This window comes from Haliotis rubra, unplaced genomic scaffold (assembly GCF_003918875.1).
Source record: "Haliotis rubra isolate DU_JTF1 unplaced genomic scaffold, ASM391887v1 Scf84, whole genome shotgun sequence".
NCBI classification, from domain to species: domain Eukaryota; kingdom Metazoa; phylum Mollusca; class Gastropoda; order Lepetellida; family Haliotidae; genus Haliotis; species Haliotis rubra.
Genome location: NW_025767568.1, coordinates 474,403 through 492,528, shown reverse-complemented (window position 1 = coordinate 492,528; position 18,126 = coordinate 474,403). Strand labels below are relative to the sequence as shown.

General features: G+C 39.5%; 1 protein-coding gene across 3 annotated transcripts in view; it reads right to left on the bottom strand.

Annotated features, from left to right (window-relative positions):
• The window catches only part of LOC124262464 (melatonin receptor type 1A-like), a 97,629-nt gene that overhangs the window by 16,632 nt on the left and 62,871 nt on the right, over positions 1 to 18,126 (bottom strand). The window contains exon 1 of one of the 3 annotated variants that reach the window (XM_046696973.1): positions 8,588 to 8,681. The exons of 1 other annotated variant lie outside the window; for it this stretch is intronic. The gene's annotated coding sequence lies outside the window, so the exon portion shown is untranslated. Of the gene's footprint in view, positions 1 to 8,094; positions 8,243 to 8,587; positions 8,682 to 18,126 lie in introns of those variants that run through there. One more of the 3 variants, XM_046696972.1, reaches the window with a different exon arrangement.

Below are 18,126 nucleotides of genomic sequence, written 5' to 3'. Positions count from 1 at the left end.
GCATTAATGGGTACAACAAGGACTGGTCGGCTCGGAGTCAGTATAATGTGTCTGAGTGGGGTATTCATGCTTCACTGCGGCATGGTATCTCAGTGGGCTAGCACTATAAAACCAGCTTAAGTCTGAGCTCGTACAAGCAGCCGCACATACACATACACACGCATGCACGTCGTCATATGAGCGAAATATTTTCAAGCACGACGTTAAACCCAATTTTACCTCACCTCACCTCACCTCACCTCACCTCACCTCACCACCTCACCTCACGTCTATTCGATATATCTCCAGCACGCATTAGACACAACAATACACAGCATAACCTGTTAATCCTTCCAACAACGGCAATAGATGGGCATGAGTGTGTACACTTCCACTCCTAGCTACGTCAGTGCGTATCGTGGTACGTTCTGCATTCAGGCATGTAACCCAACACACCCACAGTGGTAGACTACGGCAATGTGTCACATCTGTACAATTTGAGCAACGTGTGTGGTTTGATATATACATATATAGTCTTCATCATCGCATTCCCTCCATCATTCACACACGTCGGCCAGTTGGCCTCCTTTGTATCAACAACAGATACAGAAGCCACCAAGCGCATTAACATATATAGCTTATTCCCAAGGAAATATTGCCTGATGTAAAGCAATGTCTGCAATGAATACACAATGCCATTTAGAAAGTGGTCAAATGTAACGTATGCTATTTTGTGATTACACGTTTTCAGAGTCTAGTACTTCTTTAGGTTGAGTCCCATCCGGAATTCTAACACACACTCTCAGAGTCAGGCACCTGATCGCCAGCACACAAAACCAGCAATCTAGACACTAATCCACAAAAAATGGAAGTCTGAAAACGGTTATCTCCCAATTGACAGACACCCATTTGACAGACACCCAATTGACAGACACTGAACTAGAAGGTTAATTAGGGTAACACCCACGGGTATAATGGAACAGTCCACTGTGTAGTGAGTAGAGCAGGGTGAGCCTGAAACAGGTTCGTTACTGAGAAGTTTGACTGTGGGTAAATAGAACTTTGTTGTGATTAAATAATATATGATTTCTCTTCTCAAAATTGATTTTACTATCAATTACTATCGAATATAAAAATAGCTTTGTCACTGAGAGGTTTGATTGTGTTTATTGATAGAAAAGACCCCTCCCAATAATAGCATATGTACAACAGAAGTTAACTGAGAAAACGTTTTGTTGGAGAGATATAGATATATACATATTTCAAAACATTCTGATTTGCAGTAAATGATACACCTGCATTGCCATGTAAGATACGATTAATACCAATCAGTTTTCTAATTTTAACAATACTTTCTAAAGATTGTAACAGTTTGTGTCTTTGAGTAGTATACAATAGACATTCAAGGAAGTAATGAAAAACATTCTCACACCCATGGCCACATTCACATGATGCGTCATATTTTAAATATTTATTCTAAATAAATCGTAATTAAGTGCACTCGTCATATATCTTAATATTGTGTGCAAAACATATAACTTCTTTATTCCATATGAATAATATATATTTAGGTTCACATTTGTCTTTATTTGATTTATATGATACAACAGTGTCGCAATTTCTAATAGCTATAATGTTTTCAATATGATGATGCAGACTCCCGTTAGACTAGAAGGTTAAACCGAAATGTTTATGAAAATATACTGTTGCAATAAACTGCAGCAATAAAACTTCAAATTACTGTTTTCGTCCATCTTTCAAAATAAATAATATAGCTTCAGTTTGTTCCTGTGTTTTTAGTTGGACTGTTCCATTATAACGTGTAGGTAACAGGTAGTATATAATCTGTTCACTGAACCGTAAATGTTGTTGTTTTAAGGTGTCTGCGAACTGGCTGTCTGCGTAATGGGAGGACACCCTGAAAACTGGTAGTCTAGACCACGTAGTTTGTGTACCCCATCTGACAAGTGTGAATTGCCAGGGCTTCCATATAACCTGATCCAGCTCCACAATGCAATGGGTGATTCAAATCGTCGTATCCCTTTCTGGCATATTACTGCAATATTGCAAAACGTCAACTTACCATCGATCGCTTCGTAACCATCGTGAATATCATGTCAGTGTGTCACAGCAGTCTGTCTCATGGATGTCCTGTTTCACGAAATAAGGTCAGATTGTATATTATGCGTGACCGCTGTGCGGCGTTAAACTGTATTATGCGTGTAAAACATATCACATAACATTGATTTTTGTCGCTTTTGTTCATCACGAACAGCTGTTGTTTGATAAAAAATGGGAGAGCAGTGGGTACAGCCCAGAGGTTGTGATGAATGCTGGAAATTCCAAAAATGGAAAATGGCCATTCGTAGTATTATTTACACGTGTCAAGGGAATGACTTTAAATAACGGGAACTACTAAAACTCAATACTGAAGCTCTGGTCGAGTTTAGTTATGTTCGTTGTAAATAAATAGATAGATAGATAGATAGATAGATAGATAGATAGATAGATAGATAGATAGATAGATAGATAGATAGATAGATAGATAGATAGATAGATAGATAGATAGATAGATAGATAGATAGATAGATAGATAGATTCTTTCACAATCCCGCAATAGAATGTATTAAAAATAGATAGAATCTTTCACATTCCTGCAATAGAGTGTATTCAACATTATAAGTGTTACAAACTATTAGATTCAAACAAGACAACATTAGACGACGAGAATTGTAGAAAACGCCATACGTCTCTAGAATGTCAAAGGAGGTGTCCACATTAGGTTACCTACAGCATTGGTAGCTATGGATATTCTAAATCTGCTATCTAGTCTTGGCAGGAACTTCCAACTACAACAAAAACCCCTTTCACTGGACACTTAAGTTTTCTCAACGTCCGGATAAACGGACTTCCGGAGAGTTTAATCCCTTGTCTACAGAAAATCTCCTGGGATCAAATGATGCCGGCAACTTTCATGCTGGATCATGGGCGATTAACTGCAAAACATCGTCAAGTATGGTCCCAGTAAGCGGGACACTACAGTGTGGATATTGCACTGTCAGTAACTGAAAGTCCCTGTTCGATACATGCAGTTTTCTGTGTGGTATTATTTCAGGTAGTGGGTGAGTAAAATTTGTTAAATAGTGAGTGAGTTTAGTTTTACGCCACTTCTATCAATATTCCGGCAATATCACGACGGGGGACACCAGAATTGGGCTTCACACAGTGTACCAATGTGGGGAATCGAACCCGGGCCTTCGGTGTGATGAGCGAACGCTTTATCCACTAGGCCACTCTCCTTTTCAGGTAAATCTCTATACTCTACATCAATAATTCGTTGACGTACGTAATGTTTTTTAAACATAAATCATGCTTTAGTGTCACCTTCACCTCAATTATCGTTCTCTGCATAAATTTGTGGCGCTACCTTAAATAATGTTATTCTTGTATGCCTTTACAAACACTTCCAAACTTTGATTATTCTACTGGCCCAAATAGGTGTAATACGTCGATGCGGTGCAAAATCCTCAGTGTGTGTATTTCACACAGGCTGATTACATGCTGACGACGGTCGAGCAATTACAGCACACTTAACATTCTTATGTTCAAATTGAGTTGACATTTCCAAATGAACTAATTATGAATAATTATCCCAGAACCGTAACAGCACACTTGACAAGGTGTTCGTTAAGTTGTCAATTCTTTCAGGGAAAATGTTACGAAACAATTTTCAGTTCAACGTCGACTACGATTAAACCTCAGCCATATTCAAACTGAAATATTTGTGCTCGTTAATGTTCGAAATTTACATTTAAGTGTGTATTCCAGAAGAAGATGCTCTTGTGGGTGGTAATTTCAAATTTAAATGTCAAATTTTTCTCTTGGCAAAGTCATCCTAGTCCTTATCTGTCCTTAAGGCCTTCCGGAGCCTTTTCAAAGTAAACATCAAAACATAAACGTTTATATCACTCAAAACAATAACAAACAAAACGAAACTCTAATTTTCCCCATGATAGTACGGGCATGTTGGCCCAGTCATCTAATGCACCGTTGTGTCGTGTTGCGTCCCTTGAGCACGGTAGCAACATATGATCGTGGGTTCCGGTTCGTCAGCATTACGTGTTTTGGCTTATCAGCACCATACCGGGCTCATAGGTTTCATCAGTGATTATCATCCAGGACCTAAACTACTTCGAGCGTTACTTTCACATTAAGCTGCTTCACCGTGATGTTAATGGAACATTGGTCAAAGCTTTGTCTCGCTCACTCATTCACTCACTCACTCACTCTAAAATGGCGCTATTCCTCAACGGAATCTCAGACCTGACAAATATCAGGCATTTACACTGCGGAGCAATACTAAAGTCACTATTGATTACATTTTTTGTAGTCGCGAGATCAAATATTGATTACATCCTGCAAAAAAACAGTTTTGATATGTTCCTAAATACTCCCAACGTTTTGTCAATATTTAACAAATTTGTATTAGAATTTGACCGGAAGGGTTCAGCGTTTTGTTGACGGAAGAAATTAAAGACATCGGATGATGGTTCTCCTTGGTTGTTTGATTATTGGAAACCCTTAAAAGGCAACTTCATAGACAATGTCTCTCCGTTTCAATTAGACCCACGTGATGAAGAATCCATTACATAGTAAACTGAGGGAGACGAACCGGGATCTTTATATTAAGAACAGGCTGCCAATTGTCGTATAACACATACTTGGATATCAGGGGAACTATGTGCCGTTAACCTTTGTGTCGTGTTTTAATTCAACCTTAGGTAACAGTCAACCTTAAGTCAACCCAGCGTTCTAGACCCCACTTTACATCCTGTTGATATACTTGTGATCTGCTGAAATGACAAGAAGCTATGAAAAACCTTAATTATTCTAACCTAGAAAATAAAGCTGAAATAAAGCGACAAACCCCTTTCCATATTCATAAGATATCATAAGACTCTAAAAGAAGAGTCGACTTTACAACTACCTCATGAGCTTGCGTCCATAAATCACCATCAAATAGCGATGACACCAGATGTTCGCGAAATGTTAGTGAATCTTGCTCTCATGGCGACAGCAACAAACACGTGCAAAAGTCAAACATTTATTGCTCATCTAAAAACACGGAAACACAAAAGTCAGTCAGAATATGGCATTGCATCGTACATAATTTGTGTCACAGATGCGTCAAATGTAGAAATATTTTCCACATGTCTACCAAAATGACTTGTTGAAGGGTTTGCGAGGTCTTAAATGTTGTAACCTCTATCAAACACAATTTGAGCAAGAGTAAAATGATGCTCTTTAAATTCTGTGTAAATGCTATATGGTACCTGAAAGCTAATGTGATGGAGACACAAAGATCAGGTTTAATCCAAAGAAATTTTTCGTAAGTCGAATGTGGATGAAGGAAGTCTCTCCGTCTTAAGGTTGTCATGACATGTACTTCTACATAACAACTGTACAATCAACTTTATGTCTTTGGAATTTGCTTCTTTTTCGTTACAATCTGTTTCTAAGATGTTTAACTTCGCATTCAGCAATATCCCAGTTATGACGGCGGTCTGTAAAATATCGCACCTCGACTACACATTCCAGTGATTGACATCAGAAGCACCGGCCTTCACAACTGAGATACGAAGACATGCGTCACGTATGTCAGTCCATCCATTTCCTTTTGGCGTCTCTTACGACTAGAGTCACACAACCAATTTCGACATTTACTTCGGCATATCTTTTTAGTGGTAAACGTGTGTTGTAAATTTGGTATATTATATGCATGAAACAACCCAAGTGTTGGTAAAAGCGGCGTAAAACCATATTCACTCACTTACTTGATAACGGTGTCTGAAAATCTAAAACTCACACTGAAAAATCACAAGTTTGTTGAGGTATGAACAATATTATCGTTTATCTATGTTTCAGGAAGAATAATGATATATGGATGGACAACTCCTTAATTACAACAGGAGAAACGTTTCGGTGTACGATGTAACACTGTTATAAAGCTATTAATGTATGGATTGGAAGGCGTAAATAAAGATATGAAGAAATGTTTTGCAGTTGATTCGGTGAGAGTTTTATTAGAGTAGAGATGCCAGTTACCACACAGTGGGACAGATCAGAGTTTAAACGCTAACTGTTGAAGCCTGTAGTCTAAACAAAAGGAAAAACATCGTCATATTTGTATATCTGCTTCTGAATCTATATTTGTGCTTCACGTTCTTGATAACGGGGGTCGTTGGGGTAGGCAAGTGGTTAAAGCGTTCGCTCGTCACGCTCAAGATCCGGATTTGATTCCCCACATGGGTAAAATGTGAGACCCATTGCTCGTATCCTACGCCGTGATATTGCTAGAATATTGGTAAAAGCGGCGTAAAACCATACTCACTCACTTACTTGATAACGGTGTCAGACCCTATACTGAAATGCTACTCCTGTTTTGATAAAGAAGTTGTTCATTAACATAGCATCTCTTCCTTCCTTAGTACTCTAACTTCTAAATGCCTCCAAAAGAAGTTAACTGTCCACACTAGGTGTGTTCCAGGCATATCATGGGAACATTAACCCGCGTGGTGCCTGTGGTGTTCGTCTTGGGATATATTTCCATGGCCACGAACATGCATACAACGTTGTAGCTATAGAACCATCCGCTTAACGTCAAATCAGTATTTTACCAATATCGTTTTGGAACATCTGCCTTTAAAACAAATACACTCATGTGGATCTGATTGAGCATCTCGTTGACCATCCATTCACGATGTTCAATTTACTTTTTATCTCGTTAACCTGGACATGTTTACTTGTTGAACTTTGGTTACTCTTACTCCTCACAGTGTTATTATTCCATATGAATAATTCAATGAACTCGGAAATATATTGTTCCGAACGCCATTCGTGAGAGCACTACCGCCGGGAATGAAAACCTTGCCATGGTATTCATGTCCACAATAAGATTTATTACACTGTTTAGAGAGGAGGTATCTTTTAAGAAAGGCTCACCTGTTTTGCAATGTACGGTCATGTTTAACCGCAAAGTGTTCATCAGTGTCACCTCCGTTGCTCGAAATTCGTCAGATCGATATATCGTTAAAAGCAATGAAAGAATAGATCCTTTGAGAATTGACATATAGACAACATGGCTACATATATTTCTCCTGGACTCGAACTACTGATAACAGGAAATTGAACGCGAACTCATTATTTCTACAACTGTCAGTAAAACAATAAGTTAAAAACCGAAAGCGAGAATTCAGTGTGCCATTTTCTGTAATATAGCAAAACATATATTCAACAATGCAATGGTTTTAATATCCCAGGTGTCACTGAAGGCTGAGCCTACCAGACGATCTCCATGCCAGATGTGTGTTCAGACCCGGCCATATGTAACGACACGCATGGAGGTTTAGCATCACAATATTAATGAAGTATTTAGAATCAAACGTCATGACCACACCAACTGCACGTATTCATATACAAAAATCAATTGATATCCATACCGTTTGCATGGATTATAATGACAATAAGGTTCTTTAAAGCCACAAGCTTCAATGTGACACAGCTTGAGTCATCCCCTACCCCTGCCCCTTCCTCTGCCCCAGCCCTACCCCACCCCTACCGCGCCATCTTCTACATCTCCTTCCCCAACACCATGTGTACCCCTCCCTTCCTCTCAACGTATCTCTGGTTGTTCTGATATTCACGTTATTCACTTCATCTGATGTTACGTAAAAGGTATTGTCACACAACATATTTACATATTTGGGGATGTTTCCACTTGGGGAACGACACTGTTTTGATTTTATGGAGTCCGCAGGTGATGGTATTTTAGGGCCTTTCTAAAGCCTGATATTTTGAATATTCTTGTCCAAAAGGCCCTCGATAGGGCTAGATAGCACAACAAATGTTATCATCCGTTATTTAAACATAGGCCTGGGTTTTGTTTATAGAAGATGTATATTTGATTATAGACATGTTTTGTCGCTTTTGTTGAGATACAGACAAGGTTTCCTAGAGGATGAAACACAGATTTGCGACTTGCGATTATAAAAATTGCGGTATTTTTGAATATGTCACTTTACTTTCATGACAGTAAATATACATATATGTTCCTACCTGTAGTTAGGAGTAACTCTGTGTTTGCCAAGCGTCCTGTCTCCGTGGTTTTTCAGCTCCAATTGACTAGTTACAGAACCCACACATTTACAAATCAATACCGGCGATCTCGGCACACTTGCACTACCCCACTATAACACGTGAACCCTTCCTCCTTATAGCGCTTTAACTACAGATAACTTCTGATGTCTTGATGTCGGTTTTCTCATCTCGAAATGTACAATATATCCTCCTTTGACGCTGACGAGGGACCCAAACTGCCATTCCAATACTTAAGTAGTGAGTCAGTGTTTGTTGTGCAACATCGTGATCAGCAATATTACAGATAAGTGGCGGAGATCTGTAATTAGTCGAGCCTGCACAAGATGATTCCTGTGAATGATTACATGAACATAAATCACAGAAGTTGGGATACCAGGACACGCAGTCGCTACCTGTATGATCAGTTAACGACAAGCATACGATGTTCAACATTCATATTTTCAATACTTACGTGTGTAGTATGTTGTTTTACGCCATAGACAGCAACTTCCAAACTATGGCAGTCTGTGCACAGTGGAGTCTGGCACTGATCTCTCCGACAGCAGCAGGAACGACTCGTTCCGCCAGCCTGCCCTCAGTCAGTCCTTACTGGTCAGCTCTAAAGACAATTGAGGTAATTGTGCCTATTCTTATCTGGAACGTTAAATCGGCCCTGTTAACTCGGAAGCACTTCAGTCCGGAATAGCTGGAATAACGGTTCGTTAATCTGGACAGCTGTTAATCCGTTACTTTAATCTTGATTGGGGTTTTTTCGGCGTAGTAACGGGTGAAGTAGTACGGGACGGTGGGTTAGACTTTGTCATTGAAGCTTTCGCTCGGCAAGCTAAAGGCCCGTGTCCGGATTCGATTCCACATTTGGGTACAATACCTGGTATTCCTCACCGTGGATTTCTTAGAATAATGCTACAGCCATTCCAACTCACTCGTCCAAACACGTTCCAAGTAAAGTGCTAATTACAAATATAACAGTGAGTGTGGTTTGTGGAGAACAACTGCATGAAATTGCTCTGGAATAGTTTGGTTAAAACACGGAAATGGTGACCTTAACTCTGCTTATGGAGATGTCTTTTGTCTGTTTTCTCAAACCAACATTTCCCCTGGAAACGGCATGGCGGCATGAACATCGCATTCGTTATAATGAAATAATATTTTTACCCAGAAACATTTTACTTCCCGATCCCAGGAACACAATCCCAAGTGAACACTTAAACCCAAACGACGCTTGCATAATCGCAGGCTTAAATATATATCATGCCTTTGCCATATTACATAACATTGTCTTTTAAAAAGACGAAGTTGCGTCATGTCATGAGTCTCAGGGTGAGATTGTGTGTTCTGGAAAATCATCTGTCCATACTTACTGATAAATAAATGTCAAATGCTTACCCCAAGACACTGGCGTGATATCGATTACAAACTTTACAATGCAGTGATCTATAACGACCAGTTTCTGTTGGTATCAGTGAAAAAGGTAGTCTAACGTCGCTTCGAAGGGTTTCAGGTTTTAGCGATGTACCAACATTGTGCGAGAACGAAACTAAACGTGACGCAAGACCAAGAGATATATATCTTTGGCAAAAAATATTAGTTTGCTTATTAACACCGCACTCATTGCATGTATTGCGGGAGTGCTGTAAGAACGGATATGGTGCTCGATGCCAACGACATCACCTTGACATTTCATCAAATCTGCTGGGGCGGTGGGGTAGCCTAGTGGTTAAAGCGTTCGCTTGTCACGCCGAAGGTCCGGGTTTGATTCCCCACATAGCTACAATGTGTGAAGCCCATGTCTGGTGTACCTCGCCATGATATTGCTGGAATATTGCTAAAAGCGGCGTTAAACCATACTCAGTCAGTCAAATCGACTTGAACGACTGCCAAGCGTTGGCTCATAAACCTGCTCACCAGTTACTGCCAAAACATGTTTCCTCCTGCTTGTACTAGGCCTGTAACGATGCATCGAACTATGGATTGATTGCAACTGATGAGCTCCCGATAGCAATTAATCAATGGGACAAACGAACAATATTTGTGTTTTTTGTGTTTCACATCGCCCGACCGACCCTTCTAATTTTATTACCGACCCCACCGACCGACCCATGTTCAGAAATTGGTGGCTACGTGAAACACATAAAAACATATGATGCCCTGTGTGTGATTATCGATGGTTTAGTAATTGACTTCCGTTGATAAATGCGCAGCGCAAAATACAGGAAGTGCCAGATTCGTTTACTTTGATTTAGAGTTATCCGCCCCTGTTATCTCTCTAACAAACCTGATCTGGGTTTCAAGTTTCTTGTCAGGTATTAAGAGAGACTGAGAGTACGTACGTCAGCTTGGTTTTATTTCATATAAACTATACATTCATTTGGGAAATGACTTCAAATGAGACAATTCAAGGAGAGAAAAAAATATTGCAATAGTATTGCAATAGTTGGTCGCAACAGACTATCGCTATCACAATAGTTGTTTCCCCCTCGATAGTCACCCCCTAGGTACATTCCACTCATAAAAGTAATGCAGTTCTTCTGTTAAATGTGTATATTTCTTTAGAGTTTTATCTATCGGAAATACTCCAAGATGTTTTTTGTTATTTGATTCCATGACATCATAAGTGAGGTATGTTGATCTTGTCCAGAAATCAGAATGTCCAGGTTTGAGATCAATATTGAGGAGCTGAAATACATGTCTTGAAATCGTGTATGAAGAAAGAGAATCACTAGGTAAACTAGAACCACGGCATAACATATCGTTCACGCTTAAATGTCAATCGGCTCAAGCCTGATCAGCAAAGCAACTTTTCCCAGGGGATAATGCTTGATCTGCTGGAATGGTATCCCCAGAGGCAGTAGAGTTATAGAATTACCAATACATCACAAGAAATGCAATATACGCGGGAGCTCAAATCGAAATGAATCCCTGTTTGCGATCTTACACAAGTGTGCATTGGTACCATGATTCATATTTCACAAGAACTGCTGAGATAAGAAAGATATTTAGTCTCAAGGTAACGACAACGACTTAAAATCCACGACAAAACGAATATGTACTTTTCTGTGTCTATACACGTGCCTTGGTAGACAAAGTTGTATATTTGTTTTCATTGTCCAATAGTAGGGGCCTATTAATTTATCTCACACATTTTTGGTTTCATGATCTCGCAATAAATGGTTTTTTCGAATGTACATCACGCGTGCAGCGAGACAGCAGGTGTCAGAACAGATTTTCAGGGATACAATCATATATTTCCATACTTAATGTGCCGTTTACACCCACTGGAATCTGTCCCGGCAGATACTCCAGACACTTTATCTGCGTTGACGTTTAATATTCTCTGATTGCCTAGAGCGCACTCCGCCTTAAATGTATTAAGTTCCACCAGTTCAACAGGCCTTCACTCACAGCGACAATTGCAGCAACAATTACAGCGACAGAACAATTCCATTGTTATCAGAATATCTGGTAAAAGCGTCCATTGAATTATACCGTGTGCGTAATCCTGAAACAATTTAAAAAAGTGGTTATCAGACGTTGAGCAAAATGAGCATCACTGGTGGTGCAACACACATGCAAAAGCAAGTCAAGTATTCACCTGCACAATCACGAGTATGAAACTGAACTGGATGAAACATAATTTGTGTCAATAATGGTTTTGACTGGACAAGTAACGACAATGATTAAGAAAGACATGAACAGAATGTATGTTCGTAAGCGAATGGGTGGTGGTTTAACCAGCCTCTAAATGTTCATGCATGACTAGGAATTAATGAAGGAGCTTTAATTCAGTGTTCACTTCGTAAACACATTCACAATATTATCTCTGAAAGGTAAATCCTAAAAGAAATGCTAAACCATTTTTCACCGATTCACGCGTTAATTTCAGTACATCCAATTAACAATGTGTTTCGTGTACAGAGTGATATGTTTCGGTAATTCAAGAGGCAAGGTCTTGCTTAAAATCTTTCCCTTATCCGCCTCTACCACCACTCAGGAAATCAAAGTATAATATATGTGGTCAATAGATACCTTTACACACAATATGTATGTATTGGTTTGCAATATTCACACGTGCTTTCAAACAACACCTTACATGTTACAGTGTCATAAATTGAAAATGAAACCACCCGGTAATAACACATCTCTAACACCTGCCTACACCGATTCCATTAGGCAAAAACGGTAAAGTAATGATGCAAAGTGTTTAGGTCGCTATAAATCAATGGTGACACCTGGTGCTTGCGAAAACGTAACTCATGTCCTACTCCTTTGGAAGCACCCGCCACAGACGTTGAATCAAGACGCAAATGGCTTCTTGCAACTGTCTGATAATGAAACATCAGTCTTGACTCAGTATGTCTGGGTAAACGATGGACATGAGTCTGGCATTAGAGAGTCTGGATAATATGTCTTCATTCTTCTCTTGGTGTGTACGTTTATCTTCACGAACCTGATCAAAGTCTAAGAAATTCCTAAAAAGAACACAGTAATCGTTTTTCTTTGCTTCTCACGGAACCAACATATTGCATTTGAGGGCTGGAGGTGACAGCATATCACCAGATATAGCAGTTTTGTCATTACGTGCCTGCCACGAGAACAGCGTGAGCACAACGACCGAAGAAGGCCTTTACTCTGAAGCCTGGTGAGGCCTTGGCACATAACATATCATTTGTTCCCTAATGCATTTTGCGAGACACGTTGATTATTTGTATGCTATTTTCTTCCCTGTGAGATGGATCACGAGGTGAAAGTACAGAAGTGTCAAGCAGATGTTGATAATGATAATTCATGGTCTGTAGTGTGATTGGGAATTAATATAATGGAATATCTGTTGGGTATTGCTTTTGGGTTAGCGAGGCCTCTTTAACATCGTGAAACTAGCTGTGATTTAGACAGTCCTACTGCAGATCTAAATTGCTCCTTTTGAAGGGTGGACGAACCCATATCCTGTCTCCTATACTTATGTACATTCTTAGAATAATTATCTGACCTTCACTGCGTCATATCTTTTATCTGATATTTAATCATCGAGATAAACATCATGAATTCTTCCATGACATTTTAGTATCCTACGTTCTGAATTGGTTCGGCAAGGTATCGAATCTACGTTCATCTGTAATCTCGCTGGTGACAAAATAGAAGCCACAAATCTTTTTCCACATTCATAAGAAATATCTGCGCCTCCTCAAAACTGCTTTACTCCCATATTGTGAGTCATACATTATTAATAGTGTTGCGGGGTAGTGGGGTAGCCTAATGATTGAAGCATCCGGTCTATCAAGTTGAGGACCCGGGTTCGATTCCCCACATGGGCACTGTGTGTGAAGCCCATTTCTAGTGTCTCCTGCAGTGACATTGCTGGAATATTGCTGAATTGAGCATTTGATGGTGGAACATTTGATGAGAAATGCTTGAGTAATGTGGCTTGGCTTGGCATGGTTTGGCTTATGAAGCTACTCCATTACGGACCGTGAAACGGCATCTACCATGGCACAATGTATAACGTCATGTCAAAGGCAAAATATAATGGATGTCAACTTTTTCTTTATTGCATACACAACGTTTCTGGGCCTTTCCTTGTCCCTTCGTCAGGCTTACGAATATACATGTCATTCACCTGACGAAGGGGCAAGGAAAAGCCCAGAAACGTTGTGTATGCAATAAAGAAGTTGACATCCATAATATTTTGTCTTATACTTGAATACCATTTCTATTTACCTTTCAAGAACCTCAACAGCATGACGTATTGAAAGAGGTGTGGAATTTAGAACTACATATTTCAGATGATCGCTTCGTTTTCTAGCCTATGTGAATGTGTGAAATGGATACCTGGATATCTACCTGTGATTTGACTGGTTTACAGACTCAATGACTAAGCATACGAACTACGTCAGTAACTAACACACTCTATACTTTCACATGCTCCCTACTTCAATATGCCCTAAACTTCAGCACTCTTCACATTCCAAAACACTCCCAACTACTAAACCTAAATACTTCAAGATTCACCAATACACCATAACCCACAATTTGCAATACCTTAGCACTTTCATTGCCTAAATATACTCCGTATTGCAACATATTCCAAACTTTCTTCTACTCGAAACCTTAATTGAGCAATACTGCTTCAGGTAGATCCATGCTTCCCCATGATCAATATCGAAGCAGCATATTAAGAAACGCGCTTTTCCGGTGGGATGTTTTTTGCAAAACGGAAACCATTCCAGGGGTTTCCTACAACAGGTACAAACATAAAATGCTATGCTAGTGTCATGATATTCGGCGTTTAAGGCTGCAAAAGCCAGCTGCGTGTGGAGTGTTATAGATATGCAACGGTACCGGGAAGTGCAGTATTATTTTTAGCCGGAAGTGTATTTTCAAGACAAAAAAGTATTTTTTGTCCATTCCAATGCACTTTTCGTTATAGGTTGAGCAAATGATATTTTGACATAGTGACACGTGGAACCGCCTCCTCGACTAAGGGTACCGTTTAGTTAATAGCATCAGCTGTCACAGACACTGTCTGTGGCCGCCCAATTAGATTTGCAGGAACACGAATAATCGGCTCATTTGCCCTTGTAGCTTCATATAAGCAGGTTATGTCACGTCGGTTTGAAGTCTGCCATAGATAGGTACATCTGTTTCCATTAGCAATGCTTACAGAACTGCACGACTGCCGCCAGACTGGTTCGATCGTTAATTACGAAAGAAATCCACATACAGTAATATATCGCGTTGTACATACATGCAGATTTGATGAATTATGTCCTTGTAAAAATGTATGACCTTGTTATGTCTGCATGAGTTACAGTAATTACGAGAAACTGAAAATTGATTTAGCCCGCGTTAGACAGAATAATGGGGCTGTGCATTGTTCATACTTCACACTGTCTAATGTACCAAGATGGCTCTTCGCACACTACCTTCTGACCTTGACAGTTGACCTTACACTAACACATGTGACCTTTGCGGTTCCAAAAGACTCCATTAAGTGTTAAAACATACTTGCCTATTATGCTTTCGCAGTAACATCAAATCATAATAATGACGAACCCTGGTTCGACGGGTAGCAGATCTTAACTGCAACAAGCTACAAGGGCATATAAAGCAAGTACCAAACACAGTACTTGTTACTCAAGTGGTATCAGAGTCGAATTTAGGCTTTCGACACTTTCATGAGCATGTACTCATGAATCACTACCAAATACAGATGAAACGGCGTGTATACTGTTCAACCGGTGACACATATTACAAACACATGCAATGGCAAGACAATTATTCAGCCGATAAAACGCGGCAATATAATAATGGCAATGTAGGCTCAAATAGGGATTTGTATTGGACATCATCTTTGCCACTAGTGTGTGAAGTTTAAGATTGTATTACATATAGATTGTCTTACATGTCGCATCCCCAATAAAAAAAAATGGGGCAAAAGACTCTCTTTGAAATATTCATAGGAAAAATATGCTCAATTTTACATCCAAATATTTAGAATGTGGACAATGAATCTTGGATCTGTTGGTATGTTGCTCGACACAAGGGATAGTTATCCCTCTTTTCAAACTGTTTGTTAGGTGGTATCTTGTCACTATGTACCTATATACACATATCTAAATATGGCGTCATTCCGTTTCACGGGTTTGCTGTATGTCTGCTGGAGGTAGGTAAATCAACGGAAGGGAATTGGCTGTTTCACTTAATGTAACGGAAGCAAATACACCTGAAGATTACGTTAAATAACTTGCTAGATCCATTTGCTTTAACTTTGCAAATCCGAGCAGAAATTCATATTCATGTGCACAAAGACATATCAGCAAAACAATTTTGTTTTGATGTTATAATTTTAAAGGAGTCCATCATTTCACATATTTTCAGTAAACGTGTGATGACATTTGCTTTCCAATTTGACATATTGTCCTGAAATGAAGGAGATCTAACTGTTACGTTTGACAAACCCTTTTAGTAAGAACTGACCTTTGGACCACTGAAAAGCATTTTCCATCTGGTCATTTCCATAATCATAATAATTCATAAAGTGACCAAACCCTTCCCACATCCACACCGACACCGTGGTGTAGGGCGTCCGTCCGGAGAGCGGAAGGTCGAGGGTTCGATCCCCGGCCGCGTCAAACCCAAAGACGTTAAAATCTGGTACTTGTTGGTCCCTGCCTGGAGCTCGGTATTAATGGGAACAAGGACTGGTCGGCTCGGAATCAGTATAATGTGTCTGAGTGGGGTATTCATGCTTCACTGCGGCATGGTATCTCAGTGAGCCAGCACTATAAAACCAGCTTCAGTCTGGGCTAGTACAAGCAGCCACACATACACATCATATGATACACGCGCATGCACGTCGCCATGTGAGCGAAATATTCTTAAGTGCGACGTTAAACCCCATTTCACCTCACCTCACCTTTCCACATCTTCATTAGAAAGAAGCTGATTGTAATCATCCAAATACAAAATGAGTATGTAACAGTTATTATTCTGTGTGTGTTATTATTCCGTGTGCCTATGAAATATTTAGCATACCGGCCTTTCGTAAAAAAAGTGAGCGTATCATGCCCGAGAACACACGCAAAGGTCATTCAATTGTTAACCTGACAAAACCTTTGACTTCTTTGATTGGCATTCTAGAAGTTGATAAGATGGAGAATGAGGACAGTTTTATGGATATACAAAACCCATGACGACAAAATGAATTGATTTGGTCATGTTTCCCCATGTCTACCAGAAAACCGTAGGCCTTGAATGTTGTTGAGCGAACGACTTCTGAGCAAGAGTTGAAGACATCTATTTTACATACTGAAAAAAGAACATGCTCGATTTTTTCAAACGTTGTGAACGGTAATCGCCAAGGGGTCTAGCTACAATGGAATATTGCTATAAACAACGGGAAACATGATTATTGGAAGGCTGAAGTGATCCCTTTTCTCATGCAGCCTTTTGGAGAGTGTTTTGAATTTTTATGAATATGTCTAAATGTCTCATTGGCACCTTTATTTTAGGTAAGTAAATCAGTGGAAGTGATCTTGGCATTTGATGCTTATTGAACGGTGCAGAATCATCCATGCACCTAAAACCTTGTTTAATTTGGCCAGACCGAGCAGAAATTCTGCTTCGTTTGTACGAGGACACAGATCAGCAATGCAGGGAGCAAAATTTGTGCTCAGTTTGTGTCAAAATGATTCACCCAATATTTTCACATGGATGTTTTCAATAAAGAAGTAACAACTTTTAACATGATGTTTGTCACAAAGACGTAGAAAATGTATTATTTGCGGGTTTTTTATACATTGCCTTGAAACTCCGTATGGGGATATGAAGGTATATATGTGCTCATCATCTTTAAAAACAAATGAATGCAGCATGGATCTACAAATGGAGATTTTCCTTTCTTTATGTGGAAGGTATTTTCGCGATAAGGATTATGATTTCTCTTCGAGACAGCGACCTCTTTGTTTGTAGTCCAAATACAAAAATGCCAAGAGGTAGAAGCAACCGCTAGAGTGCAATTCAGTCATATTCAAATCATTTCATCACATACATTCACATACAACGTTTAAAGGAAAGTGGTATATAATCGAGACTAGTTATTCTCTGGACTTTGAACTTGTATGATCAATATCATTTATATTCAATGCAAGCGACATGAGATTTTAGGATTCACGTATAACGGTTTCAGTTTGTAGCTGTGCGATTGCCATGCGTGCTGTGAGGGGCCTAACCTTCCCTTGAAAATCACACCGCATAAAATTTACAAGATCGGCAGTGAATTATACGCGTTTAATGTCCATCCCGGAGAATTATTTATTATTTATTACAAATTGAGTTCACGTGCAGAGATTTGTATCCTTGAATGAAACCATCTCAAAAAGAAAATGCATCAGGTAAATCATGTTCATCCGTCACGTTTTTCTCGTCCATTCCCGTTCTCTGTGAGATTTAAGCCCAAGATATTTGTTTATGACTATCGTGACGTCCTTGTCG